Raw genomic sequence first — 13858 nt, 5'->3', positions numbered from 1 at the left:
TAGGGTAGTCACACGGAGATCATGCAAATTCATTGCTGTGGGTGGGATTCAAACCAACAACCCTAACATTGTGAGACAGTAGTGCTAACCACTAATCCACAGAGCTGTTGAATACTAATCCAGCCTGTATTTCTGTGGTGTGAATCAATCCTAGGTCCCTGGGCAAGGTCAGTGTAACTAGCCAGATACCTCAAATGCGACACAAATGTTGCGCTATGTTGCCAATTCAGATGAATGTTGGTTCTATGTATCCCAATACAAAGGATTGCAATACTAATACAGGCGTACCTCGGTTTACCAACACCTAGGTTAACGTAATTTTCGGTTTACGAATGAAAATACATTGAAAATAATGACTCGGTTTACACAATTGTTAATAATTTTTTTCCCAATACAAAGTGTATGTCGGCGCTGATTTTCAAATGCAAATGCCAGTCTTTTTTTTTCTTCACTATAGTTCACAAGTTTAGAAGTCACTTTCCCCGAAGTTACAGAAAACTTTGTATCTTTTAATAAACTCAAAGTAAACATTGTTTAATTTAGGGATATAAATTCCAAGAAAACTTTCTCTTTTAGCTGGGGGAAGTGACAGGTGAATTTCTGAGCTATAGTGAACAAAAAAAGGGGAAAATTACATTTAAAAACCAGCACCATAATAAATAAAAAACGGCATGGGGTCCCCCCTCCCATCCACACCAAGCCCTTTGGGTCTGGTATGGATATTAAGGTGTAACTCCACGCCGAAACTAAATAAAAAACAGCTTGGGGATCCCCCCAAAATCCACACCAGACCCTTATCCGAGCATGCAGCCCGGCAGGTCAGGAAAGGGGGGGGACAAGCGAGCGCCCCCCCTCCTGAACCATACCAGGCCACATGCCCTCAATGTGGGGGGGTGCTTTGGGGCAGGGGGGGCTCCCCCCCAAAGCACTTTGTCCCCATATTAATGGGGACAAGGGCCTCTTCCGTTAGTGGGATAATTGGTCGGCCATTTTTCGGGATTTTGGCATATTTTGTTTATCAGTAAAGTTGGGAATTTTTTTCCCAAATTTACTGATAAAAAAGTGCCAAAATCCCGAAAAACGGCCGACCAATTAACCCACTAGCGGCCTGAAAACCGTTCGATTTTTTTTCCGGCAGAAAAATCTACCGATTTTAGACCCATCTATGGCCTGCTTTAGATGGGTCTAAAATCGTCCGAAAAAAAAATTAATTGGTCAGCCATTTTTTGGGATTTTGCCACTTTTTTAATTTTGGATAAAAATCAGCTGATTTTGCAGATCGGCCGATTTTAGCGGCAATGATCAGCAAATTGGCTGATCTTTTTACAGATAAAAAAATCTGCGCATGAGCCATGACCTGCAAGAAAAAGAAGAAAAAGAAGAAGAAAATGAAAAAGAAGAATAAAAAAAAATAAGAAAAAAAAGAAAAAGAAAAATGCAGGCCATAGATGGGGCAAAAACTGGCCGTTTTTTTAAAAAAAAAAAAACAAAACAAAAAATCGGTTGTTCAATGGGCCGACATTACCACCAACGGTAAAAAAACATTGTCTGATTTTCTCCCCGTCTACGGCCGGCAAATATAATAGCGAAGTAATTACTTCTGTCCCTGCAGAGAGCTGCTATTATATTTGATATTAAAAAGTATAAAGATTGCAACATTGTATCTATATGTATCCAAATAAAACCATCTATATACGAAATGGATACAATTAGATACAATGTTGCAGTCTCTATACTTTTTAATGTCAAATATAATAGCGGAGCTCTGCAGGGGCAGAAGGAATGTTTCAGCTGTCATCGGGGTTTCCCACCGAGAGCTGAATTTTAAATTATTTCCGTGAATTAAATATTATAATAAAAAAAAACAGAGTGGGGTCCCCCCTCTCATCCATACCAAGCCCTCCAGGTCTGGTATGGATATTAAGGGGGAACTCCACGCCGAAATTTAAAAAAAAAAACAGCGTGGGGACCCCCTCAATATCCATATCATATGTTTTGGGGCAGGGGGGCTCCCCCCCAAAGCACCTTGTCCCCATGTCGATGGGGACAAGGGCCTCTTCCCCACAACCCTAGCCGGTGGTTGTGGGGGTCTGCAGATTCTTATCAGAATCTGGAAGCCCCCTTTAACAAGGGGGCCCCCAGATCCCGCCCCCCTTACGTGAATGAGTCTGCGGTACATGGTCCTGCGACTCATTCAGAAAAAAACAAAGTGTGGTGTAAAAAAACACAGTACAGGGTCTTTGACAAGTCCTTTATTAAAACAATGTCCCCCGAAGTAGATCCAACGTCAATCACGGCGGCGGCGAACCGAAAAAAGAACAAAAAAAGTTTCGGTCCCGTCGGAGGCTTCCAGCCTTCTGAAAAAAAGTATCGCTGACGGTTCTTAAATAGGTTAGGGGAGGGGCCAGCCGGGGACATCATCTGATTGACCCTGCCCCATGTCACATGCTTGCTGTCCCTGGCTGTCCCCGCCCCTTACCTATATCAGAACTGTCAGACTGTCTCCTGCATACAGCTAGTTAGCCTCAGTGGAGAGACAGGGTGACAGTTCTTAAATAGGTAAGGGGCGGGGCCAGCCGGGGACATCATCCGAGAAACCCCGCCCCATGTAACATCATTGATGTCAGCACCCCCCGATGTCGAGGGCATGTGGCCTGGTATGGTTCAGGAGGGGGGGGCGCTTGCTCGTCCCCCCCCTTTTCCTGACCTGCCGGCTGCATGCTTGGATAAGGCTCTGGTATGGATATTGAGGGGGTCCCTATGCTGTTTTTTTTTAAATTTCGGAGTGGGGTTCCCCCTTAATATCCATACCAGACCTGAAGGGCTTGGTATGGATGAGAGGGGGGACCCACGCTGTTTTTTTTTTTTTTTTTCATTGTGGACCTTTATTTTTACATTCAGCTGCCAAATATATATTATCTAGACCTTCGAAATAAGTAAAATCATTACAGAAATAATTATAAAGGATAAGAAACAAAAATAGAGTCACTAGAACTAAGGAAATCAAATTAGAATACATAAAGATATGCCTACTGCTGTTTGTTTAACACGGTAGACACGACCGAGTGTCGGCTGTCAGAGGACTCCACACTGAGATTTACTATTGTGCAGTGGCTAAAAAGCAAGTGCCCAGAGAGGACGTCTAAAATGTGTTCTGCACATGCGCATTCATATCGGCCAAAGACACTGCACGGGCGTCTAGTTTTTTACTGTGTTGATTTGCTTTAAAAAATGGCAGATATTGTTTAAAGTGAAGTCCTGATATTTGCAAAGCAAATTTCAAATTGATCATGTCTCTGCAGTGATTTTTCATGGTGTTAGACATACCTCCTACCAAGTCTGCTTTGTGAGTCTGATTCCGGGCGTGTGTCTCGTTAGTAAATTCGATTGGGCGTCTACTTATGGACGCTGCTCAATAGTAAATCTTGTTGCGGGGTAAAAGTAGACTGTCGCTCATAAAAATTTGACGTTCGCCCACGGATATGCGCCCAGGCACAACAGTAAATCAGGGCCAATATGCCTCTCAGTAGATAGGGTGTCTACTTTCCGAAAAAGGGTCATTTGAGAGTGTTTGTACTATCCTGGTAGAAGAAGAAATGTGATGAGCAGTCAGAAAGTAAAAGCTGTGTAAATTCCATTATCTATACTATATTTTGTAGACGCTATAACTTTCACACAAAAGCAATCAATATACACTTATTGGGAATTTTTCAATCAAAAACATGAAGCAGAATACATTTTGGCCTAAGTTTATGATGAAATTTTTGTTTTTTTGAATTTTTTTTATGACCGAAATGAGAAAATATTGTTTTTTTCAAAAAAAAATTTTTTTTCAAAAACAAATTCTGGCTATAGCACCAAAAATAAAAAGTGCACAGGTGATCAAATACCACCAAAAGAAAGCTCTATTTGTGTTAAAAAAAGGACATAAATTTTATTTATGTACTGTATTGCATGACCACGCAATTGTCCGTTAAACTAGCGCAGCGCTGTATAGCAAAAAAATGGTGTAAATTGCAGTATCTATACCATAGTTTGTATAACTTTCACACAAAGCAATCAATATACACTTATTGGGATTTTTTTTACCAAAAACATGTAGCAGAATACATTTTAGCCTAAATTTATAACTAACTCCCTCAACCTCATACATGTACCCCTCCTCCCCATATCTATCCCCCCTCTCTCGGTTGCACTCCTGAATGCTCGTTCGGTTTGCAATAAGCTTACCGCCATCCATGACCTCTTCATCTCTCGCTCCCTCAACCTCCTAGCAATCACCGAAACTTGGGTACAGGCCACCGACTCCACCTCCCCTGCGGCACTCACTCATGGAGGTCTCATCTGGACCCATTCACCAAGACTGAGCGATCGCAGAGGTGGTGGTGTCGGCTTGCTCCTGTCACCCCTTAGCACCTTCCAGGTCCTCCCTAACCCACCCTCTCTTTCCTTCCCCTCCTTTGAGGCGCACTGCATCCGACTCTTCTCACCCACCCCCCTTAGGATCGCAGTGATCTACAGGCCTCCCGGACCCATAGCCCGCTTCCTGGATGACTTCGCCGCCTGGCTTCCCTTCTTCCTCTCCTCTGAGCTCCCCACCATCATCCTCGGGGACTTCAACATCCCCATCAACGACAACACCCCGGCTACTTCCCAATTCCTCCACCTAACCTCCTCTTTCGCGCTCACACAGCACACTCAATCCTCCACCCACCTCGGAGGGAACACCCTGGACCTCGTCTTTTCCCACCTCTGTACCCTCAACCAGTTCGCGAACACCCCCTTCCCTCTCTCCGACCACCACCTCATCACCTTCTCCATCTCCCCTTCCCCCAACTCCCCCCCTCAAAAACGCCAAACCATCACCAGCCGCAACCTCCGCAACCTGAACCCGGCCCCCCTCCACTCTGCCGCCGACTGCCTACACGACAGCATCCTCTCACTGTCATGTCCTGACATAGCCACCACCTTGTACAATGACTCACTGTCAGCTGCCCTAGACTCTCTGGCACCCCTTACCACACGCATCATCAAACCCAGACCGCTTCAACCCTGGCAGACCGACAGCACTAAACGCCTCAAACGTCGCAGTCGCGCACTGGAGAGACTGTGGCGCAAAACCAGGTCCCCTCATACTTTCTCCCTCTACAAATCTGCATTTCTTATCTACACCTCCTCCCTCCACGCCGCCAAGCAGGCCTACTTTGTTAACCTAATAAACACCCTCTTCTCCTGCCCCCGCCGACTCTTCTCCACCTTCAACTCCCTGCTCTCCCCCCCCCCTCCTCCACTCAGTACCTCTCTCACCGCCCACGAAATTGCCACCCATTTTCACAACAAGATTGACGCTATCCGTAAGGACATCGTCAACTTGCAATCTACCTCCCCACCTAGCCTCCTCGCCCCCGTCACCCCTTCATCTCCCCCCTCCTCTGCCCTCACAACCGCACTGCCCCCCTCCTCTCCCAATGCCCCGCCCACCATAACCCCCCCCGCACTGCACTCCCTCAGCCCTGTCACTACTGAGGAAGTCGCCAAAGTCCTCTCAAAAGCCCGCCTCACTACCTGCCCCCTGGACCCTATCCCCTCTCAACTCCTCCGGTCACCCCCCTCTTCCCTCATCCGCTCCCTCACCCACATCTTCAATCTCTCCCTCTCTACTGGCGTATTCCCCTCCCCCCTAAAGCACGCACATATCACCCCCATCCTCAAAAAGCCCTCCCTGGATCCCGCGGACCCCAACAACCTCAGACCTATCTCCCTGCTGCCACTCACCTCCAAGCTCCTTGAACGCTTAGTCTACGATCGCCTAAGCTCCCACCTTACTGACAATAACCTCCTTGACCCTCTACAGTCCGGCTTCCGTCCCCTACACTCCACTGAAACCGCCCTCCTCAAAATCACTAACGACCTACTCAACGCCAAAGCCAAGGGCGACTACTCTGTCCTCCTTCTCCTGGACCTCTCTGCGGCCTTCGACACAGTTGACCACCCCCTCCTTCTTAATAAACTACTCTCCCTTGGCATCGGAGATGCTGCTCTCTCTTGGTTCTCATCCTACCTATCCCGACGCTCCTTCAGTGTCACCTACAATGGTGCCACCTCCCCCTCCCTCCCCCTCTCTGTTGGGGTCCCCCAAGGCTCTGTCCTTGGACCCCTTCTCTTCTCCATCTACACCTCCTCCCTGGGCAAACTCATACAATCTCACGGCTTCAACTATCACCTCTATGCTGACGACACCCAAATCTACCTCTCCACCCCTCACCTCACCCCCACTATCTCCGCCCGCATCACTCACCTCCTAAATTACATCTCAGACTGGATGTCGCTACATTTCCTCAAGATTAACCTCTCCAAAACCGAGCTTCTCGTCTTTCCCCCTGCCCACACCCCCCCCCCCATCCTATCCATCATCACCAACAACTCCACTATCACTTCCGCCCCGCAAGCCAAAGTCCTTGGCGTCATTCTTGACGCGAACCTCTCCCTCCAACCGCATGTCAAATCACTCACAAACACATGCAGGCTCCATCTTCGCAACATTGCCAAGATCCGCTCCTTCCTCACCCCAGACACCACCAAACTTCTAGTACACTCCCTCATCATCTCACGCCTTGACTACTGCAACTCCCTCCTCACTGGCCTACCCAAGTGCAGGCTCTCCCCGCTCCAGACCATCCTGAACTCAGCTGCCAGACTCATCCACCTTACCACCCGCTCCACCTCTGCCACCCCCCTCTGCCTCTCCCTCCACTGGCTCCCGATTGCCCAACGCATCAAATTTAAACTCCTTACCCTGACCTACAAAGCCGTTCACAACACTGCCCCTGACTACCTCACCAATCTGATCACCAGGTACCACCCTACCCGTACCCTTCGCTCCTCACAGGACCTCCTTCTATCCTGCTCCCTGGTCTCCTCCTCCCATGCACGACTGCAGGACTTCTCCAGGTCCTCCCCCATCCTCTGGAACTCACTGCCCCAATCCATCAGACTGTCGCCTTCTCTATTCACATTCAGGCGCTCCCTCAAAACCCATCTCTTCAGGGAAGCCTACCCCACCCTCACCTAACGGCCATCCTCCCTCATTCCTCCTACCACTTCATCCCCCCCAGCCACTTCCTACTGTACCTTTACCCCCTCCCTCCTAGATTGTAAGCTCGTAAGAGTAGGGCCCTCTTACCCCTCGTACGCTGTCTGTCTTTGTTGTACTGTGCCATGTATTGTCCCCCCCTATTGTACAGCGCTGAGCAAACCCTTTGGCGCTATATAAACTCGTAGTAATAATAATAATAATAATAATAACTTTGAGTTTACTATATATTTATAGCTGAAAGTAAAAAATATCGTTTTTGTACAAAATTTTTGGTCTTTTCTTGTTTATAGCGTGAAAGATAAAAAGCGCACAGGTGATCAAATACCACCGAAAGAAAGCTCTATTTGTGTGAAAAAAAGGACGTAAATTTAGTTTGGGTGCAGCATTGCATGACTGTGCAATTATCAGTTGAATTAGTGCAGCGCCAAGTAGCAAAAAGAGGCCTGGTCATTAAGGGGGGTAAATCCTCAGGAGCTCAAGTGGTTAAGGTCACCATTTCATTCATGGTACTTGACTGCCCCCGATGGACAGATAAAGAACTTCCAGAATAAACAGCATTTTGATCATCCAATTGTCAAATCCCATGGGAGGTCTTATAGGACAATGGACATTTACTATATATATATATATATATATATATATATATATATATGAGACTCTCAAATAAAATAACACTCTTCCTGCTGCAAAAACACTCTTCCTGCTGCTGAAAACTCTGCTGAGAACAACTTTAAAACCACTTGGAAAAGCTTGATAGAAACAGAAACCCTGCTCTACGAACGCTCTGCTATTTTAAAGAACTTATTTTTAGAAGAAGCCTTTTGCCAAAGAAGAAATTTCCTGCTGTTGATCCCAATTTTTGCTCCTGCTGACGAGAGACATTTATATAATTTGCATGGTGTACGGAGATTAATTGAGTAACAATTGAGTAACAATTGTTCTAACTTTTTGGGTACTGATATCATACTGTGTACTAACATATTTGTATTAATTATGCTGTATTAGTATTATGTAAGTAAGTATTATGCTGTGCATTTTGTTAGGAATATTTTCCTAATTCCCTTCGGCCGTGGGAATTGGAAATTATATCTTGAGCACTAATCATTTAATACTAACCCCTCTAAGAACTGTTTTAACATTGTGGAGAGATACATATATTGTGTTTTAATCTCATAGAGGGTATTGTGATATATCTTTGATTGTGTGTAAGGAAATACTCATCACCAGTAGTTTTGTTTGTATTAATATATATATATATATATAAATATTTGTACATAAATAGATTATTTATTTATCAAATTGGCAAAATTTGTGTATATGGTAAGTAATCACATTGGTGAAAAGAACTCAAGGAAAATTATAGCGTGGTTATCAAATTATTAAGGTATCCATATTATTGGATTATTAATTATTTGCAGTATTTAACGGCTGGAGGCATTGCATTATATTGTTTACGGGAGTCTGACACCGCCCAATTTATGTACAATTAATTATCTCTAAAACCACCACAGTGATGAGAGCAGTAGTAGGGAGATGATAGCAGTGAGGGTGAGATGTATAAGCTTTGGGGTGGAGCAGAGGGGTAATGAGATGAGATTTTGGGAACACAGGATAGTAATATGAAAAGGCGGAGTAGAGGCGGCATATTAAGAAGGTACATTGAGTGGCAATCAGACTTGTAGGAGATGTTTCTCAGGGTGTTGGCAGTCCACCCAGCATGCAGTAGAGTTCTTTGTTGTATCTTCCTGCTGCTTGAGTTATCCTACTTTAGTTAAACTGCTGTGTTCTACTGCAGCTTCACACTCCAGCATCAAACACACTCACTCAGAAAACTGCACCCCATCTGTGACTGTGCCCCCATGAGCTGGTCTAAATTTATAGGGAGATGGTCAAATGAGCAACTCTTCTCCACCCCAATCAGGAACTGATCAGGATCACATGAATTGGGGGGGGGGGGGATGTTTCTCAAAGACAGACCAGACACAGGCCAAAATCATAAAAGAAGTGCAAGAGGAGGTGAGAATCAATCACCACAAAATAACCAAAAGATATACACTAATTGTTCTGAGTTTTGCAGAAAGTCTATGCGTTGTCGAAGTTACAGTTTAAAGTGGAGATGAGAGCAGCATTTACCTGTGAAAAAGCAGAGAAGCCATGATTAGGGTGCTGTATTCAACTGCAGCTTCACACTCCAGCATCAAACATACTCACGCAGAAAACTGCACCCCATCTGTGATCTCCCCCATGAGTTGGTCTAAATTTATACGGAGATGGTCAAATGAGCAACTCTTCTCTGTCTCAATTAGGAACTGATAAGGATCACATGAAATGGGGGGAGGGGTGTGTTTGTCAGGGACCCTGGGCTTCGCGGCGATACGCAGGGCGGCGCATGCGCAGAACACCGACGTGCACTAGCCGGCGGGCGGCAGGACCTGGGCGACCGTGGCGGCGGCAACGGCCGCACATGCGCACTCGCGATCGCGGACACATGCCTGGCACCAATGACAGCGCAGGGCGCGCTATTTAAACAAGCTAGGTGGTATGTACATTGCCGTTTGGTCTTGATTATCTGTTCCTGTATTCTGTCTGTGAAGCTTCCCTGTTGCAGACCTCTGCTTGATCCTGACCCTGCTGACTGTCTCCTGCTCGATCCCTGGCTCGTCCTGACCACTCTCCTGCCTGCCCATTACGATTGATTTCCCGTTGCTGAACTTTGGCTTGACCTGACCATTCTCTGTCTGCTCCTCTGGTACCTCGCTGCCCGCACGTTACCGACCTGGTCTGCCTGACTACGCCATACCCCACGGTATTCCATCCATCCATCCCGAACTGATCAGTCCCTGCTGCCAGGCCTGCCAGCCTCTTCATATCAGGCTCTATTCCTCGCATACCTCTGACGGTACCCTTTACCATAGCCGGACGTACTCAGGGGTCGCGACCTGGTCTCAGTCTGCTCCAAATCCATCCCCACCATCAGGGGCTCTGGTGAACAAGCAGATTGGGACTTAGACTCCGCGCCCCGAGGAACACCGCGCTGTGGGCAGCTAGAGATACCGCCAGGCGGTGGCTGACAGTACCAAACGGCCAGATGACGGAGCCTGGAAGAGGACCATCCCCGTTGGAGGACATATGCCAACATTTGGCAGCGCTAACCCAGACGGTGAAAACACAGCAGGTGGGTTACACGCATTTGGAGGGGCGAATTCAGACACTAACCACGCCAGCCTCTGCATCCCAGGATTCGGGTCCCTCATCCTCGGCTGGAGGTCCCCCAGAATCACCTGCTGGAGTGGTAGTTTCCATGCCTCCACCTGAACCACGCGTGCCAATACCAGAACGGTTCAATGGGGATCGAGCAAAATTCAGGGCCTTCCGCAATGCCTGCCAGCTCTACTTTAACCTGCAGCCGCGGACCTTCTCTACTGAATCCATGAAGGTGGGGTTCGTTATATCCTTGCTACAAGATGAACCCCAGGCCTGGGCCCACCGACTACTCGAGGCCCATCATCCACAGCTAAGTTTAGTATCGACATTTTTTGAAGCAATGGCGTTATTATATGATGACCCACAGCGGGCAGCGTCGGCCGAATCGGCCTTACATGCACTCCGACAAGGTCGCCGGGCAGCGGAAGAGTATGCTTCTGAGTTCAGATGCTGGATGGGGGACACGCAGTGGAATGATGCGGCCCTGTGCCACCAGTTCCGCATGGGATTGTCCGAGTCGCTGAAGGACGAACTAGCCAGAGTGGGCATACCAGATACAATGGAGGACCTAATAGCTCTGGCTATCCAGATCAACCGCAGGTTGCGGGAATGCAGGATGGAAAGGTCCGGCCAGGGTCAGAGGCCTACATGGGTGTTACCCCGCGTCCCTATCCAGTCCACTTCGCTTACTGGAAATCGGTACTCGGAGACGGCCGACACGCCTGAACCCATGCAAGTGGGATTAATCCGTCCTTCATTGACCTTTGAGGAACACCAGAGATGTCGGCTGAACAATCTTTGCCTGTATTGTGGGGAAACAGGTCATGTGGTACGTTCCTTCCCAGTGAAACTAAGTAAGGTTGCCTCTGTGTTTTCTGCCGCATCTTCCACCTATCTCAATCATTCTAATTACTTAAGCAGTGCCTATTTCTTTCCAGCTCCCCGGAAGGACTGTGTCAGTGATGGCAATCGTTGATTCCGGAGCTTGTAGCTGCTTCGTAGACCTAGATTTTGCAGCACAGCAGCAGATTCCCCTACAAACCAGGGAGTGTGAGTTAAACATCTTTTTGGCCGATGGGTCCCGTATTAAGTCAGGGGTGGTAGACCGGGAGACCCCACCTCTCTGTGCTACGGTGGCTGGCCACCATCGGGAGATCCTCCGTCTGGATGCCAATCGCATCCCCTCTGTTTCCAATTATTCTGGGGCTTCTTTGGTTACGGGGACACGACCCCCAGATTAGTTGGAAAACTGGTTCAATTCAGTTCAGGTCCTCCTACTGTCAGGAGTATTTCTGTCCTCAGGCTCCCTTAGCGTTGCGTTCCCTATTGTGCATGGACACAAACGCAGAACTGACACAAGTCATTCCCCCGGCCTATCACAGCTACCTCGATGTATTCAGTAAGCGAGGAGCAGACAACCTTCCCCCACACCAGACCTATGACTGCCCCATCGACTTGCTTCCGGGCTCTGAGGTCCCTTTTGGGCGAATATTCCCTCTGTCTGAGTGGGAGCTGGGGGTACTAAGGGAATATATTGACGAAAACCTCCAGAAAGGGTTCATCCGCACTTCCACGTCACCGGCCAGGGCTGGGATTTTCTTCGTGGAAAAGAAAGATAAGTCCCTAAGGCCCTGTGTGGATTACAGGGAGTTAAATAAAATTACAGTGAAGAATCGCTACCCGCTTCCCTTGGTACCGGAGTTATTCCAAAGACTAAGGTCAGCGTCCGTCTTCACTAAGTTGGATTTAGGGGGTGCTTACAATTTAGTCCGCATTAGGGAGGGAGATGAGTGGAAGACAGCATTCCGCACCAGATTCGGGCAATTCGAGTACCTGGTAATGCCCTTCAGCCTATGCAATGCCCCAGCCACATTCCAACATTTTAGCAACGATGTGTTCAGAGACTTTTTGGACGTCTTTGTCGTCATCTACTTAGATGACATTTTGATTTTCTCCTCATCCCTGGAGGAGCATAGAGGTCATATCAAAAGCGTGTTGGGGCGACTCCGCCAACACGGGCTGTACGCAAAAGCAGACAAGTGCAGTTTCGAACAGCGTAGCATTTCCTTCTTGGGTTTAATTATCTCTACTAGGGGAGTAGCCATGGACCCCCAAAAGATCTCTGCCATTCTGGAATGGCCGGTACCCGCTGATAAAAAGGGTGTGCAGCGATTCTTTGTCTTCGCCAACTTCTATAGGGAGTTCATCAAGAACTTTTTGGGTCTCGTGTCCCCTATTACCCAACTCACCAGACAGGGGGTACGCTTTAGGTGGACACCTGAGGCACAGATGGCATTCGAGTCCTTGAAAAGGCTGTTTACCAAAGCCCCTATTTTGAGCCATCCAGATTCCTTGTTACCTTACATCCTGGAGGTGGACGCGTCCGAGAACGCGGTGGGGGCAGTGCTTTCCCAAAGGAAGGGCATCAAGGAACTGATGCACCCAGTGGCCTTTTTCTCCAGAAAACTCTGGTCGGCGGAGAAGAATTACGATATTGGGGATTGGGAACTCCTGGCAATCAAGGCAGCATTGGAGGAGTGGAGGTACCTGCTGGAAGGAGCCACACACCCGATCTTGATCTTCACAGATCACAACAACCTGGAATATCTGAGGATGGCTAAGCGCTTGAGGCCACGCCAGGCCAGATGGGCACTCTTCTTTTCACGGTTTGTGTTCCATATTACCTACAGGCCGGGATAAAAGAACACGAAGCCTGATGCGCTCTCTCGCATGTTTGAGGACCCTGAAGAGACTCACAAGCCGGACACCACCCTGTCTACAGGGAATTTCCTTGCCCTTCAGACCGAGCTACGGTCCAGACTACAGGCTGCATCCGTGGGAATGCCAAGTCCGCCCGGGGTTTCTTTGCAGAACAAGGAAGGACTTTTATGGAAGGAGGGACGGATCATGGTTCCCGAAGAAACCCGTACTGTGGTCCTGGGCTATTGCCACGATCACCCACTGGCAGGCCACTTTGGAGTGCGTAAGACCTTGGAACTGCTGCAACGCGCGTTCTGGTGGCCAAGCATGGCCAAAGATTGTGAAGCGTATGTGAAGACCTGTGCTATCTGTCAGAGGAACAAATCCACCAGGAGCAAGGCCTGGGGTCTGCTACGACCCTTACGAATACCTAACAGGCCATGGGAAATGATTTCCATTGACTTTATCGTGGAGCTCCTACCTTCCCAAGATCACGCTTCCATTTTTGTGGTTGTGGACTGCCTGTCCAAAATGGTCCATTTCCTGCCACTGAGAAACACGCCTTCGGCTCCAGAAACAGCACAAATCTTTGTGAAGGAAGTGGTAAGGCTTCATGGGGTTCCAAAGGATATTGTCTCGGACAGGGGAGTCCAGTTCACTTCGAGATTCTGGAAAGCGCTATGTGAGATCCTAGGAATCAAACTGTCCTTGTCATCGGCATATCACCCGCAGACCAACCGGCAGACGGAACAAACAAATCAAACCCTGGAGCAGTATCTCCGGTGCTACACCTCCTTTCTCCAGGATGATTGGCTGACTCTTCTGCCCTTAGCCGAATTCGCGTACAACAATGTGAAT

Source organism: Staurois parvus, unplaced genomic scaffold, assembly GCF_062004578.1.
Source record: "Staurois parvus isolate SC_StPar_1 unplaced genomic scaffold, SC_StPar_1.0 ptg000343l, whole genome shotgun sequence".
Lineage (NCBI taxonomy): Eukaryota > Metazoa > Chordata > Amphibia > Anura > Ranidae > Staurois > Staurois parvus.
This window is presented reverse-complemented; position numbering follows the sequence as displayed.